General features: G+C 34.8%; 2 pseudogenes; one reads left to right on the top strand and one right to left on the bottom strand.

The window, feature by feature from the left end:
• The first annotated feature begins 3,097 nt into the window (after positions 1–3,097).
• On the top strand, positions 3,098–12,249 carry LOC132296003 (large ribosomal subunit protein eL22z-like; annotated as a pseudogene).
• A 1,062-nt stretch (positions 12,250–13,311) lies between these two features.
• Positions 13,312–17,577, bottom strand: part of LOC132296002 (leucine-rich repeat receptor protein kinase MSP1-like) — a 60,291-nt pseudogene continuing 56,025 nt past the window's right edge.

The raw sequence follows: 17,577 nt of genomic DNA, 5'->3' as shown, positions 1-17,577 counted from the left end.
AGATGTACAGCTAATTGAAAATGAAGACAAACCTTAGAAGGTTGCAGAGTCGTCAATTTGGGGATTTTTGATAAGGGTTTGTTTGGGTTGGTTTAATTATAAGGAATGGCTATCAACGGTTGGAAATTAGGGACATTATTGTCCTTTCATACTTCTACAAATGGATAACAACCCTTACCAAGATGCACAGCTGATTGGCACAAAAACACGATGATTGTATCTTGTTTCTGACTACCAAATTCAGTAAGATGCACAGCTAATTGAAAACGAAGACAAACCTTAGAAGGTTGCAAAGTCGTCAATTTGGGGATTTTTTGATAAGGGTTTGTTTGGGTCGGTTTAATTATAAGGAATGGCTATCAACGGTTAGAAATTAGGGACATTATTGTCCTTTCATACTTCTATGGGCAATATGGTCATTTAAAATTAACAAACCAATTTTAACGGTCATATATCACCGAAAATTGGACGGATGGGGTCATCTGCAATAATTTTGCATAGTCTAGGGGGTTTCTTGCATTTTTAGAAGTCCAGGGGGTTAGTTGCAGATTTTCCAATAGTCCAGGGGGTTTCTTGCAGATTTTCATAGGCTTGGCTGATGTATTTTCCTTAAATGACCTGAATAACCTTTGGTAACTTTTGAACTCATACGGCTGTTCCTTCTTTACTAGAATTCCTTCTCCAATTAAATCCGTATTTCATAGGGATTTTAATTTAGCTAAATCTCTAGTGTTCCAGTTTAAACAGCATATTTGAATTAATTCAAATATTAGTTACCAAATTTCAGCAAAAACCTTTTTGGATAAGGTGGCTGAATTCCTAGATTTTTTCCTTTTGTTTCTCAATTGGCCGTTTTTCCTTGGAATCATATTACACACTTGTCAGCTCCTTACTGGTCCACGTCACTGCTGAAGTGGTTGCCAAGTTTTGGTGCCAACACATACAACTGAGGCAAAATGGTTTATGATTGAATCTCATAATCATTCTTATGTATAATTTGTTAAATCCAAGTCCATGGTCTCCACAAGTATATATCAAGATGAAATTAACGATAATTAGAGACCAAAAGACATTATTTAGTTTTGAAAATTCCCGAACTTTTAAGCCTGGCCGTACTTTCAGTTTCTCAATATTTTGTGTGAGTTTGTGTGTTTATATGTTTTTTTAGTGAAAAATATGAGTCAATGGAGAATAAAATGCTCTGATAAGAACAAAATTTCTTCACATTGTAGGTGTGTTTGTGTTTTCAGCGAAAAATATGAGGCAATGAAGTAGAAAATGCTCTAATAGGAATATAGTTTGTTTATATCATGTATGAGTTAGCGTGTGTTTATGTGTTTTGTTTAGTGAAAAATATGAGTTAATGGAGTAGAAAATATTCTGATAGGAACAAAATTTCTTCATATTATATGTGTGTTTATGTGTTTTTAATGTGAAAAATATGAGCTAATGAAATAGAAAATGCTCTGATAAGAATACGGTTTCTCCGTATCATGTTTTCCTAGAAAATTTCTCACCTGCTCCTTTTTTACAGAGGAAAGATGGTATATGATTGTATCTCAAAGGCATTCTTAAAATTTGTTAAATCCAAGTCCATGGTCTGCACAAGAATATTTCACTTTTAAGCCTGGCACATTTACGGTATTTTCACTTTTATTTTTATAACTATTTTATTTGAAAAAAAAGTAGTTAATCATATAACATTTCAACACATCAATTTTACTTTAATATCACATGAATAGGGCGAGCCAAGTTAATCATCTTATTATTATTATTATTATTTTGGAAAAATTACTATCAATTTTTTTTTTTTTCATTGAAATATCAATAAATTCTTAAAAAAAAATTTTAGGACTTATAATCCTACTTTAGAGATTTTTTTTTTTCCCCATTTAGGTACTAAATAACTAAACCTTCATATACCACTACCAAATTAAATAATACTCTTACTATATTAAATATAAAATTAGATTCAAACTTTCATGTATATCCTTACAAAATTAGACATTTAATTGAATAAAAATTTAAAATATATACATTTAATTAAATATTTATAGAATAATTAAATTTATAATACTAAAATTTTGTATTTTAGATGAGTTTTTGAATTGAATTTTAATTAAGTTAATTATCATTTAAACTCATATTATAATATTATTAAGTAACTAAATTTTAAATGAATATATATATATATATATACCAAAGTCAATGGCTTAGACAACTCAACTTGAAATGAGTCTTGTCCTGTGAGAGTGGAAGTTGGAAAATAAAATTATATATCAATTCCCAAATAAATTTATAATTACAAAATTTTACAAAGATGTAATGATTTAGGATTTGTTTGTTGTTTTTTTCTTTTTATTACAAGTCATCTCTCTTGAAATATTCAATTTTTTTTTTATAAAATTTTAGTAACATCATTCCAAGGTTAAATTTCAATAATTTTTAATAAAATAATTTTCAGTAACATTCATTTCTTATTGCTTACTAAAGTTACTCTGCAAAAAAAAAAAAAAAAAAAAAAAAAAATATTCTCCTCTTGTTTAGACTTGGGAGTACAAAATTACCCTTTTATACTTTAAATTATTAAATATATCAAAATATGCCTAAAACCATTCACCTCATTTCACTCTCTCTCTTCGCAGCGTCCAGTGAAAGACGCCCCATCTCACTCCATCTCTCTCATCGCACCCACAGAAGAAGACGGTGCTCGTGGTACGAGTAGCGTGACTACAGATCGAACCAATCTCACTCTCTCTCTCTCATTGCGATTATAGATTGCTATCCATTTTTTCGTTCCAGGTAGGTCTCTCTCTAACACCCACCCTGAAACTTTCCAATTGCTGCTATTTTTATTCACATAATCAGATAATAGCTCTGATTGCTTCTATGGTTAAATTTTGGCCAATTGCTAATTTAATAGTTTAAATAACTGTTTCGTTCCAGATATGTATCAAGTTTGTTTACAGGGATTGAATTGGATTATCCCATGGATCATTATGTTATTTTGTTCCTCCGCTTTTTGTTTTGAACGAAGTTTAATTTGCTTTATTTTGTTGTCGGGCTTTGATTTAAGTTCTAACTAGGCTTATGCTAATTCTTGGACATTGCTTCATTGGAGAAGTTCCTCTAGGAGAGGATCAAGGTCGGCGGCAAAGCTGAAGCTCTCGGCGATTCCGTCACCGTCAGCAGAGAGAAGAACAAGATCACCGTCAATTCTGACAGCCGCTTCTCCAAAAGGTAACTTTATCATCTCCCTATATTATTATGAAAATAAGGATCGAATAGGAATTTACGAAAACAAGAGAAAAATAAATGACAAAAAAATAAAATAGTGCACAGATACAAAGAGACAAGGATTTCCGTGGTTCGATTGTACTTGCATTCACGGGAAAAAGACAGAACAATATTTCGCTATGAAAATAAGGAAATACAATACTTAAGTGGCTTACACCCAAAACCCAAATACACCCAAAATCTCACACACTTTGCTTTACATCTATAAACAAATTCACTCTCAAATTTTTGGATGATCCTTGGATGCCATGGGCTAGGCTATTTATAGCCAACATATCTTCACACCGTTTGTATACTTGGTGACCACGCAATGGGCTGGCTTGTTGATCATAATACTTGGAGGCCAAAATTGATGATGCAAGGAATGAAGTAAATGGGTGATGCAAGAGCTAACATCAGAATTGAGCCACAAATATCAACAAATCTCCATCTTGACGAAAATTCAATGAGTCACTATATCTCTGCAAAATAAACTGTCTTCTCCACTAAGCCCCTAAGGGCAATTTTAACATTTGAGAATACTAACCAAGTCCAAGCAATGCTTGAACTTGGAGCCGGAATAGACTTTGTCATCATATCCGCCGGATTTTCAGCTGTGCCAATTTTCTTCAATGTAGTAATTCCTTCTGATATGACACCCCGAATAAAATGATATCTGACATCAATGTGTTTGGTTCTCTCGTGATACATTTGATTTTTGGTCAAATATATCGCACTCTGACTGTCACAATAAATAACAGTTGAGATCTGCTGCAAACCCAAAACACTAACCAAACCTCTCAACCAAATGGCTTCCTTCACTGTTTCAGTGGCCGCCATATATTCTACTTATGTAGTAGAGAGAGCAACTGTGGATTGACAAGTTGCTTTTCAACTAACTGCACAACCTGAGAGAGTAAAGACGTATCCTGTCAGAGATCTTCTGTCTAAATCACCAGTGTAGTCAGAGTCCACAAAACCAACAACACTGCTAAAATCATCACTGCTCTTCTGATAAACTAAGCCAATATCTGCAGTACCTTTCAAATACCGAATAATCCACTTCACGGTTAGCCAATGCTCTTTTCCTGGATTATCCATATATCTGCTAACTACACTGACTGCATGTGAAATATCAGGGCGAGTGTAAACCATTGCATACATCAAGCTACCAACTGCACTAGCATAAGGAATACATGACATGTGCTCCTTCGCCTCTTCGGACTACGGTGATAAAGCTGTAGAAAGAAGAAAATGAGCAGCAAGTGGTGTGCTCACAGGCTTGGAATTCTGTATGTTGAACAGCTCAAGTACTTTCTCAATATAACTCTTCTGTGACAAACTCAATCTGCCAACTTGACGATCCCTCTGAATTTCCATGCCCAAAATCTTCTTCACTGCACCGAGATCTTTGATCTCAAATTCAGTATTCAATTGAGATTTTAACTTGTTAATTTTTGACATGTCTTTTGCAGTAATAAGCATGTCATCAACATATAACAAGAAGTATACAAAAGAACCATTTGAGAGCTTCCGATAGTAGACACAACTGTCATAGCTACTTCTCAAATAGCCATGTCCAACCATAAAAGTGTCGAACCTCTTGTACCACTGCCTTGGAGGTTGCTTTAATCCATATAAGGATTTCTTCAACAAACAAACATGGTCTTTTTTTCCCTGAACAACAAACCCCTTTGGCTCATGCATATAAATTTCTTCTTCAAGCTCACCATGTAGAAAAGCTGTTTTGACATCAAGTTGCTCAAGATCCAAGTCAAATTGAGCAACCATGGCAAGCAACACGCGGATAGAGGTGTGTTTCACGACTGGTGAGAAAACTTCATTGAAATCCACACCTTCTCTCTGATTATAACCTTTTGCCACCAAACGTGCTTTGTACCTTGCATCTTTAACACCTGGAGTTCCTTCCTTTTTCTTGAAGACCCATTTGCAACCAACAATCTTCTGGCCTTTAGGAGGTTTCACTAACTCCCATGTCTGATTCTTGTGAAGAGATTCGATCTTCTCAGTCATAGCAACAGTCCACTTAGCAGATTCATTTCCTGTAACAGCTTCTTGGTAGGCGGAAGGCTCTTTATCTTCAATATTTTCTGCCACATGCAAAGCCTAAGCAACTAAATTTGCATAAGCATACCTCTTAGGAGGTTTAATCTGCCTTTTCTATCTCCCTGTAGCAATACTGTATTGTTGCTCATCTGGTACTTGATCATCCTGTACCCCTTCAACATCGGATTGAATTGGAGTGTTGACTTGTTTCTCTGGAGCTTCAAAGTCATGCTCCACCTGCTGCTTCACACCCTGAGATTTACCTGTAACAAAAGACTCATTTCTTGGGTGAAGTAAAGCAAACTCATCAAAAGTAACATTTGTGCTGGTAATAAACTTACGTGACTTAGGATCAGGACACCACAACCTGTATCCCTTTATCCCGGATGCATAGCCAATAAAAATACATTTCGTGGCTCTAGGCTCAAGTTTACCTTCATTAACATGAGCATAAGCAAGACATCCAAAAATACTTAAATTAGAATAATCAACAGGAGTACCAGACCATACCTTTTCAGGTGTTTTGCACTCAATAGCAGTTGATGGTGACCTGTTCACCAAATAGCAAGCTGTGTTGACTGCTTCAGCCCAAAATCCTTTAGACAACCCAGCATTGAAAAGCATACAATGAGCTCTTTCCAAGAGAGTTTTATTCATGTGTTCTGCTACACCATTCTGTTGTGGAGTCTTTCGAACTGTATGGTGTCTGACAATGCCTTCATTTCTGCAGAAATCGTCAAACTCTCCTGAGCAAAATTCTAAACCGTTATCTGTTCTGAGACGCTTGATTTTCTTTCCGGTCTGCTTTTCAATCATGGCCTTCCACTACTTAAATTTAAGGAACACTTCATATTTTTGCTTCAAGATATAGATCCAGACTTTTCTGGAGAAGTCATCAATGAAAGTCAACATATATCGAGAATCACCAAGAGAGGGAACTCTAGAAGGACCCCAAAGATCTGAATGAATGTAATCAACAGTGCCCTTTGTCCTGTGAACAGCTGTATTGAACTTGAGTCTTTTCTGCTTGCCAAAGACACAATGCTCGCAAAAGTCCAGCTTTCCTGTCTTCTGTCCACCTAGCAAAACTCGTTTGCTCAATTCTATCAAACCCCTCTCACTCATATGCCTTAAACGCATATGCCATAAATGGGTAGTTTTCTTGAATGTTGATCAATTGAAGAAGATACTAAAGCAACGCCTATCACAGTACTACCCTGCAAAAAATAGAGGCCTTTTCTCTATTTTCCCTTAAGCATAGTAAGAGCACCTTTAGAAACTCTCAAAACTCCACCTTCAGCTGAAAACTTGTAACCATTAGAGTCACGAGTACCAAGAGAAATCAAATTCTCTTTCAAATCTGGAACATGCTGAACATCAGTTAAAGTTCTAACAATACCATCATGCATTTTGATTTGGATTGTGTCAATGCCAACAGTCTTACAGGGATTGTCATTCCCCATTAAGATAGTACCACCATCAATAGAACGGCAAGTGGAAAACCAGTCCCTATTGGGACACATATGATAGGAACAACCAGAATCAAGAACCCATTCACTACTAGAGTGACAATCACTGACTGAAATTGAAAGAACATTTTCGACATCTGAGGAACATTCCTCAGCAACCCTAGTAACATCAGAAGAATTACTAGTGGATTTATCCTTAGACTCCTTTTTATCCTTTTTATCTTTCTTCTTATTTTTCAATTTTGGACAATTCCACTTAATGAGCCCTTTTTGGTGACAATAATAACATTCAGTATCTTTATGAGATCTAGATTTAGATCTCGATTTGCCCCTACTACCAGAACCTTTTTTCTCACTTCTTCCCCTCACAACCAGACCCTCAGCCTGTTCATCTCCATTATTTCCAGACACCTTTTTTCTCAACTCTTGAGAGTTCAGTGAGGATTTAACATCCTCCATACTAATGGTGTCTTTTCCATATAGCAATGTGGTAACAAAATGCTCATAGGAAGGAGGCAAAGAACACAACAAAATAAGGGTTTGATCTTCTTCATCAATTTTAATATCAGTATTTTTCAAATCCGTAATTGTAGAATTGAAATTATCAACATGTTTCTTAAGAGGCATACCTTCCTTCATACGAAGGGTGTAGTCTCTGTTTCAGGTAAAGTCTGTTGGTGAGAGACTTCGTCATGTACAGACTCTCCAATTTCAGCCACAACTTTGTCGCCATGTCTTCATCAATAACTTCACGCAGCACCTTATCGGCTAAATTAAGGAGAATCGCATGGCGCACCTTTTTATCGATCTCATCCTTGTCTTCATTGGACATAGTTTCTGGCAACTTGTCATTCCCAAACAACACCTTCTTTAGACCTTGTTGAGTCAGCAGGGCCTGCATCTTGATGCGCCAAAGACTAAAACTAATCTTGCCATCAAATTTCTCAATCTCATATCTGGTCGACATCTCAAAAAACTCTTCCAAAAATTCATCGGTGAATAGTACCGTATTTGTGAATAGTACCCGAAAAAATATCTGTGAACAGTACCGTATGTGTGAACAGTATCTGTACACAATACACGAACCCGAGCTTTGATACCAGTTTGTTATGAAAATAATGATCGAATAGGAGTTTATGAAAATAAGAGAAAAATAAATGATAAGAAAAATAAAATAGTGCACACACAAAGAGACAAGGATTTACGTGGTTCGGCTGTGCCTACATCCACGGGGAGAAGACAGAACAATATTTCATTATGGAAATGAAGAGATACAATACTTAAGTGGCTCACACCCAAAACCTAAATACACCCAAAATCTCACACTTAGCTTTGCATCTACAAGCAAATGCACTCTCAAATTTTTGGATGATCCTTGGATGCCATGGGTTAGGCTATTTATAGCCAATATATCTTCACACTGTTTGTATACTTGGTGACCACGCAATGGGCTGGACTTGGTGACCACAATACTTGGAGGCCAAAATTGATGATGCAAGGAATGAAGTAAATGGGTGATGCAAGAGCTAACATCATAATTGAGCCACAAATATCAACATATATTTATGTGCAGTTTTGTGTGCATGTGTGCATGTGGTTTGATTCTATGGAGTTTCTGTAATTGGGTTTTGTTCAAAGACTGCTTTATTATGTTGTGGACGAGTAATTTTTGTTTGTGTTACTTATTAGAAAATATTTTATTTTTGTTAGGATGTATAAAAGAATTGTGAGATGGGTTTGACATTATGTTGTGGTTTCCACTTTTAATTTTTAAATTCGGTGGATATATTTGATTCTCTGTGGCGTACCTATAGTTCTCTTATTGGTATAGTTTTGCTGGCTAGGTAACCAATCGGTGCAATGTAAAAAGAGAACTGGTTTGATTTGCTGCAATTACCTTTTGTGGGCATATACGATGTAATAGCACAATAGTGGTGTAAGTATTATAATGGGAAGGATAGAGGGAATGACAATAATCAAACTCTGATTTTTCGGATGGAATATATATGTTTTTTACCATCTTAATGTTTTGGAAAAAGAAATAAAGATTTTTTGTGTAGGTTCTGTAGGAAGATTTTATTCTCCAATATTAAATGATGGTAAGTATTCATCAAGTTTCAGAGTGGGAGTTCTGTTGAGAACTTGAGATGAATGGAACCTCACACCATGAATCCTGGTTCAAAGTGTCGTGCCATGAATCTTGGTTCATAGTGTCGCGCCATGAATCCTGGTTGTCGCCCCATGAGTGTCGCACCATGAATCCTGGTTGTCCTGGTTCGCGCCATGAATCCTGGTTTTTTGAAAACCCAACGCTTGCCTGAAATTTTGGAATATCACCATCCATCATTTTTTTGATAAGTAAATATCATCATCCATCATCCATCATCCATGTCGGCTCTCTCTTCAAACTTTTTTATTATATGCCAATTAACCTACCATATTTAACTTTTTAATATTATTTTTAATGACCTCATCACTTGTTATTTTTGGCCGTTCTCTCCGTCTCTTGCCTTCTATCACAAGTGGCCTTCTTTGTTTGATTGGCACGTCACCTATGGGTGCTACACCTAATTTTTTTTTGAGAAATGATTTCCTATATTGTTACATAATTCTCTGTTTGTAGAATTCCATAGTGTATATTTCCATTGGATAGATAGTTAGAAACATTTAATAAAAAATCTTCACAAGTAACCCTTGGGACAATATGCATTGAATATCTTTCCAAGCCTATCGATAAAGACCTGGTAATAGAAGATTACTCTTTCAAAAGTCTTCAATGCTAGATAAGTTTTGCCATTTTGAGTTTTTTCAATGCCATAACCCGAAAATATAAAAGTTTTGCTTCACAGATCCTAGCAGTACTGATCTAAGAGTGTTTTAAGGAAAATAATTTCAATGAGCTATCATATAATATGTTTGATGCTAATTAAACTCTGGTTTTCCTTTCATATTGTTCTGATCTCTTTGCTTAGATAACATCCTGAACTTTTGGATCCATAACCCATTGTTTTGCTTCTTTACTTTAAAAAAAAAAAAAAAAACCATTGTTTTGGTGAGAACTTGGGTGTGATAATGATTATAATCAATTAATAATCAAATAAAAAGAAAATACTATTACTTATCAAAAAAAAGAAGAAAAAGAAAATACTATTACAGTATTACTTGCCCTCCAATTAGGAGTTGTTCAGAATTGAAGTCTCCATTATATGGTATATCAATTGTCCGACCATCCTCACAATGCCATCGTAGGCAACATGTTATTACATAAGTCTCTCATAATCCGTCACACTAATCATATCTAGACAAGCATAAGTCATACAGATACAGGTTATATATACATATGAATAAGACTTGCATATAATTTTATATAAACAAATTACACAGTATACAAATATTTGTATAAGCTGGTTGCACAATTTTATATAATTCTTAAATGTATTATAAAGTGTTATAAAAACTTTATAAGTGATTTATGCAAAATATAGGATTATACATAAAGCATTAAAAAAACCTACTTTTTCAGAGATAGAGAATCCTCTCCAATGAATGGCACTGCACGTTACACTGGAGAGGACTTGGGTTCCTCCCCCCTCCCTCCTCCTCTCTTCTGTGGACCTTTTTCCCTTTTAAAGGACGTGTGTTGTTAAACCACATTGTAGTGCCTGTGTGTATAGGTTTGTAATGGTTTCATGATGGCAGCCATCATGTTCATGACTCGACTACAATGTAGAATTTTTATTCTCTCTACAAAATTTTGAAATGAGAAGGCTAATCCTCAATGCATAATTTATATGCATGTGATGTATGAATTTGACTGTTAATTTACTGTCATATGTTCTTAAGCTTTTCTTCTGTCGTGTTATCTTGTGCATCGTATATAGAAAGCATTATTTTAGTTAGTATATACGTGAAGCATTTAATGATATTATAATGTCAATATAAAGCTGTAACGTATATCAGCTATTATAAAGTATTATGTATATGTATGGTATATTGTATGCTGTAAATTCTTACATGCAATCAAGTTTTGACAGCTATAGTATAATATATTTAGAAAGTTTATTTCTTAATGTTATTTTTTCAAAAGTTTTCCTTTCAATTTCCATTTAAAGTAAGTTCTATTTCTTTTCTAATTACTCTTCCTTCGGAACATTTCTCTTATATAAAGATCTTTTTGTAGATTATTTTGTCCCTGTATATGTATACTGGCAGGAGTTATATATACATCTTCCCCATTCACTTGGTGGTCTGTTATATTGCTTGTGGCGAGTCTGATACTATCCTTTGAATTTGGGAGCTTAGTATACAAAAAAATATATTGTGCAGCAGAAGCATGCCAGACTGCACGGCACTGAAATTTTGTGGATGGTTTTTTAATTAAGGGATAGATCTTAACAATTCTTGCCCGTATTTTATTAAGTTTTAGAATCTGAATTGCATTGTTGTTGAAATGTCCCCCCACTGTTTTAGGAATTCTTTTTTGTGTGATTCATGGCTTAAGCACAGACACAACACAGCGATACAGTAAATTTCAATAAAATAGGACAGAGACACGGACAGTAAAATAGTAATATACCTTTCGCTCAATTTCTTATATATATGATAAACACAACCCATTTAAATTAAGCCAGCCCATATTTCTTTTGAAACAAGTTGTCTTCTCTCTAATCCCCTAAACGTCTCTCTGCTCCCTCTCTTCTGGCCGACCATCTCTCATCCCTTCCATCTCTTCCCAATTTTCATAATTTTTTTATCTCTTTGAATGGATATATACATATGATTTGGATATATGTGTGTATTTATACACGCATAAAATCAATTTGGATATATATGATACCCACATAACTATCAATCCAATCTTCTCCACAATGGTTTGGCCCCCTCTTCATCTTCTTCCTCTCTATTTAAACAAGAAAAGTCCTCTAACGTGTCCCATCGGTGTCCAGGGTGTCCAATTGTGTATTTTTTTAAAACCATAAGCTGTTTGTCAGAAACAAAAGATAAATAGGAAGAAAATAGACAGAATATCTTAAGGATGTTTGCTTTATCAGAACAAAATGGATAGGTGTAATTTGTGGGTGTAATTTCATATGAATGTTGGCTTGTGGTTTGGGTAGTTGAAGTACTTGACCAAGAAATACCTAAAGAAACACAATGTGAGGGATTGGCTTCGGGTGATTGCTTCCAACAAAGACCGAAATGTTTATGAAGTGAGGTACTTCAACATTGCTGAGAACGAGGGCGAAGAGGAGGATTGATGAGACGAGCTTCTTTATCCAAGAAACTCTCTTATTGTGTCGTCTGTAGTTCAGTTTATGTTAGGATTTCCTGTGGCATTGTTCTTACAATTTTGCTTACTCTTTTGCAATCATTTGATTGGGAAATTATGACTTTGTTTGTGAGAGTTTATTTTATTTTATTTTTTTGGATAAATTTAGTATTTTAATACCATTGAAGAACCGTTTGAGAATTTGTGCTTGCCCTTTTATTAAATCTTTTTTTTAAAGAGCAGAAAAGTAAAAATTAGTTCCTTTTAGTAATAAGGGCCCTAAAGGAATCACCTCGGAATGTGATTTCTTATTATTATTTTTATTTATATATACATTTGATTTACAAATATCAGAGCAAATTAATTGTGTATAAATTAATACCAGAGGGTGTATTATTAAATTTAATATATAAACGTCTTTGGGTTTCTCTCCCGAGTCTCCGAAAATATTGTCATGCTAATTCTTATGGAAATTTATTACAATATGTTAATGAGATAATATATATATATATATATATATATATATATATATATATATTTTAACATTTGTGGAGACAATTTCAGTTCTTCGAGTCGGAAAAAAAAATGGGTCCTCGGGCCTAAAGTGGATGGTGAGAAAAATTAATGTTCGATTTTTGTCAATGAAAAAGAAAAAAAAAAAAAAATAATTACTTACATATATAAAATAATAAAAATAATTACTTACAAATATATTACCTAAAGAATTGTTCACTTACTCTTTGAAAATCAATAATGTGTATACATTTCACACAAATCATTATCATTATTATTAGGGTTAATTATATTCACACCAGATTTGTCTTATTGACATAAAGAGAAAAGTTAGCTTCTTTTTTAACAATAACATCCCCGTTTTGTTTCGACAAAAGCACCTTAGCACTCTAGCATATAATAAGAGGACTAAAATACCCTTATCTTGTGAATTGACCCATTGAAATGTTAAAATTACTAATTTAACCTTTTTTTCTTTATCTTCTTCCCTCTATGTTCTGTGTGTTCTCCACCTCTTACCACCACCACCCCAACAACAGCCACCACATCTGACCACCGCTCACCACCATAACCGTCTCTTAGTTAGTTAGGACTGCACCGAGTATTTTCCCTCTCTCTTCTCTTTTCATTCTCTCATATACACACACAAACAACCAGCAAAAACCTCCTTTTTCAAACTGGGCTTTTATTTCGATTTTATTTTCAATTAATTCTCAGTTATAGGTCAAGAATTCCTGCCCAATAGATGCCGGTCTGTGGTGAGAGAGAGGGGTGGGAGATAGCCGTGGCTAGTGACGGTGGGTTTAAGAGGAGGACCGCCATCCAAAATTGACTCTTCTTCACTTGTTCTTGTAACAGGCGATACACCTCAGGAATAATCATTCGACGATGCGACGTAGACCTGTCAAACAGTCCTTCACCATCCCTCCTCTACCATTGTTATTGTTAATAGAAGTAGTTTGACGTATTGATCGCATAAGAATTGAGCTTTTGGGGCTCTGCTCTTCAGATAGTGAAACAAAATCTATGGTTGTTGCATAAGGCTGTCATGGTGGGGTTACGGTGATTGCAGTGTTACTTGCCATTGAATATATATATATATATATATATATATATATATATATATATATATATATATCTTCATGGTTAAATAAGCGCTTGATTTTAAGGTCACTGGTTCGGATTAAATTGACCAATATATATACATACATATATATATTAGTTCAATGTAACACATCTATATATAGAGTTTTTTTTTTTTTTCAGTATATGGTTTCAATGGTGGATTTAATTCCTGACAATGGTGGGTTTTAATGAATATATACATATATACACACATATACAATAAATATATCATTGAAAATTTGAAATCACAGAATGGAAAAACTGGACAGTTTTTGGGGCGGTGGTGGTGGGTGAGGGTGAGGGTGAGGGTGAGGACAAGTGTGCCAAAAATGTGGTTAATAATGTTGAGGGGTTTTTTAGTCATTTAAGTACTATGAAATTTTAGATTAAGAATTATTATTTTATTGAAGGGCAATAAAATCTTTTCCCACCTTTTTAGGGACTGTTTGATTGTAATTTTTATAGGAGGTGTGAGTGTTCAAAAAGAGATTAATTTCAATAAAACAAATCTCAGGAGGTGTGAGTGTAATTAACCCTTATTATTATTTATTTAGAGTCATATTTTATGAGTTTAACAATTTTTTCTCAGATGAATATAATAATCCATTTGAGTCCTCAAAAGGATAACATATTGATTAATGTAAGGCAATTTGGTTTCTTTTTTTGGGTAAATACTTTGGTTTCATGTCCGCCATTAACTTTTCATATTACAATAACTACTGAAAAACAATAAACACTTAAAAAGAGTAGATTCAATCTAACCAAATTACTAATAGTATGTATTTTTTTTTTAGTTGGTACTCACACACACATGCCTCCAATGAGACTCGAACCATTGACCTCTCTTTTAGAAGTAGAGACTTAGTAAAAGTAGGTCACTGGCTTGTTGGTTACTAAATAATAAAATAATAAATTAAAATACAAAGTTTAGATATTTATTAGAAAATCTAAATATTTAAAATAAAGAAGAAAAACATTAAACACCCCTATACACAAGCTAACTGAATACAAATTTTTAAGCAATTCTATTCACTTGGAAGTCATAAAGCATGAATCAAACCGAAAGGAAATAACAGCCAAGGAGTTTGTGTATATTTTTGTTAGGATATATTGAAATGACTTAATTATTCATAGTAATTAGATCTAAATAACACGACTATAAAATATTTAGTTAAATGGGTTCAATCTCTCAAACTTAACATGATATAATTAATTAAACGGATTAATCAGATTGACTTGTTTACGATTCAAATCCGCTTATCTCACGTATTCGAATCGTGACCAACTTTGCAACCGTACTTTATATAGGACAACATCACCCCACGGTCCCCACTTCCCCTCTTTAAGTAAAAGCTGCTCACTTAAAATACAATAGGGAATAATTAAGGATAGCCTTTACATATACACACTGATATATATATATATATATATATATATATATATATATATATATATATTTATTTATTTATTTATTTTTCACTTCTGACCCCATTCACATCTTAGCAACCAACTAGCTGTGTTATTAGTTATCACCTCTCTCTCCCTCTCTCTCTCTCTCATGCTTTAGCTTTGCTTCCTTCCAGCAAGTTATTCCAAGAGTTTTAGTACTATACTTCTCCATATGGACCATACAATAACTATTATATATATTTATTACAATAACTTCAATGCATGTCTTGTCCCCACCTCGACCCTATATTTCAATGGTTGAAACTTGACATGCACTACACTACGGTCGTTTGAAGCCATGAAAACTGCTTCTCCATAGATATCCATATGGACCATATATAAAATAATATATATATATCTTCTATAAGTCTCTCGTATACAATAACTATTATATATATTTAGGGATAATTTCATTTACCTCTCCTAAGGTTAGACTCAAGGTTTGCTCCATCGTAACACTTAGCACCCGGTGAAAGTCAACGCCGGTCAATGATAATTTTTGATGACATCAGCTATTTTTAATTATGTAATACCACATTTGCCCTTACTATATTTGTAAAGACATTTTAACCCTTAATTTTGTATTAAAATAACCTATATACCCAGGAAAAAAAAACAAATACCCATGAACTCATCTTTATCTTTTCCAAGACAATGAAAGGGAATGTTACCGGGTTCAGGCTCAGGAAGAGATACTTCAACTGGTTAAGCCGGGTTAAGAGCCGATCCACGAGTCCGATTAATTGGTTCCAAGACAATGAAAGGTACTGTAGTGAAGGAGGGAGTGAAGTGGGTGAGAGAGAACCGAAGAGTGCGTTGTGCTTGAGGTCGAGGTGGGTTAGGGTTTGTGACGCGAACGTCGGGACGGAACCGGAGAGACGATTGTGACCGAGAATAACGTTTGACAACGCCAGTAGACCTGCGACCGACTGAGGAATACTTCCATTGATTTAATTGTAATTGAGATCGAGGGTTCGTAGAGCACGAAGCTGAGCTAGAGTCACCGGAATCCCACCGGAGATGAAATTCTTGCTGACGACGAGAAACAGTAGGTTGTTTAACTAAGATAAAGTTTCAGGCAGAGCGCCAATGATCCGGCCCGGAACAAAGGTGAACTCGGCGAGAGTGGTTTTTGGCTCACAAAGTGGTCTGAGGTCGCTAGCCAATGAATGGCTGACCTAGAACGCGGGCGTGCCAGAGTCCTGATGGACTCGAATATTTCTTGCCAAACTATTCCTATCGGGTCGGGTCATCGACCTAAGGTGATTCAGGCGAAAGTTGGAGAGTAGGAATGACCCTCTCCTTAAGGTTGCTATTGCCTTTAAGAAAGGACTTTAAACATTTAAGATGAGTATCAATTAGAAGCAACTTAAACTGAACAATAAATATACCTGACTCTGCAAACCTTTCTTCATTGAACTTGACTGATTACAATGATGAATGAATTACAAACTCTTGATTGAAATGGAAACTAAAGTATTGAATGCTAAAAGATAAACTAAGTACTAAACTGATAGTGCTAAGCTGAACTTGCTGAAATAAAAGCTAAGTGATAAACTGAACTTGATGAAATAAAAGCTAAGTGCTAAGTGATATGAATGCTAAAGGTTGAACTTTAGAAATGGTCTTGGACCCCCTCCTTGTAAGCCTTGAGTGGGTATTTATAGAAGCCTCCATCTAGTGTTGTCCCTTTCAACCGTTTCTCTAGAAATTGATTGGTTGTAAGTTGAAAGTGATTTTACCTAACCACCTTGCTGAGTTGGCCAGGTTGACTGACTTGCACATCCCTCTATAGGCAGATACAAGTATGTCTGACATAGTATTTTTGACTAGATGGTGCATATTCCTTCTTGCTTGATGATTTTGGTCTTCAAGCCATTTTTAGCTCTATGCACCTGTCATGCTTGGTTCGATCTGTACACTGGCTTGACATCATCTGATTATTGACAAATCTGACTTTCTTCATCAGATGTAGGTGAGAACCTTCCATATGGGTTTCTGAATCTCTGGACCTCTGACATGGTCAAGTTGTCCTTTTCTATTTCAAGCTCTTTTCACGTTTTTAGACCTGACTTGTTGGGTTCTTAAATCATTGGGATTCACAACCGATCTTCATTTAAATTACCCCAAAGATTCTTCAAGTGATTATGACCCGAGACCCCTGATGATGACCATATTTGGTCATGAGTCTTGATCATGGCCATAGTGACTAAAATCTTGGTTAAGATTTATGATTATGACCATTATAACCGAGAGTCTTATGATCATTGTGACCGAGAGAAATAACGGTCGAGACTCTTGATCATGGCTGGTTATGAGTCTTTGGAGAGATTTTGGATCGTGACCATTATGACTGAGAGTCTTATGACCATGACCGTTGTGATTGAGAAAGTTGTGACTGAGAGTATT

Source organism: Cornus florida, unplaced genomic scaffold, assembly GCF_030987335.1.
Source record: "Cornus florida cultivar Cherokee Brave unplaced genomic scaffold, ASM3098733v1 CherokeeBrave_3.0.0_Hap2_Chr02, whole genome shotgun sequence".
Lineage (NCBI taxonomy): Eukaryota > Viridiplantae > Streptophyta > Magnoliopsida > Cornales > Cornaceae > Cornus > Cornus florida.
The sequence above is the reverse complement of the archived record's forward strand: the minus strand, read 5'-3'. Positions and strand labels throughout refer to the sequence as shown.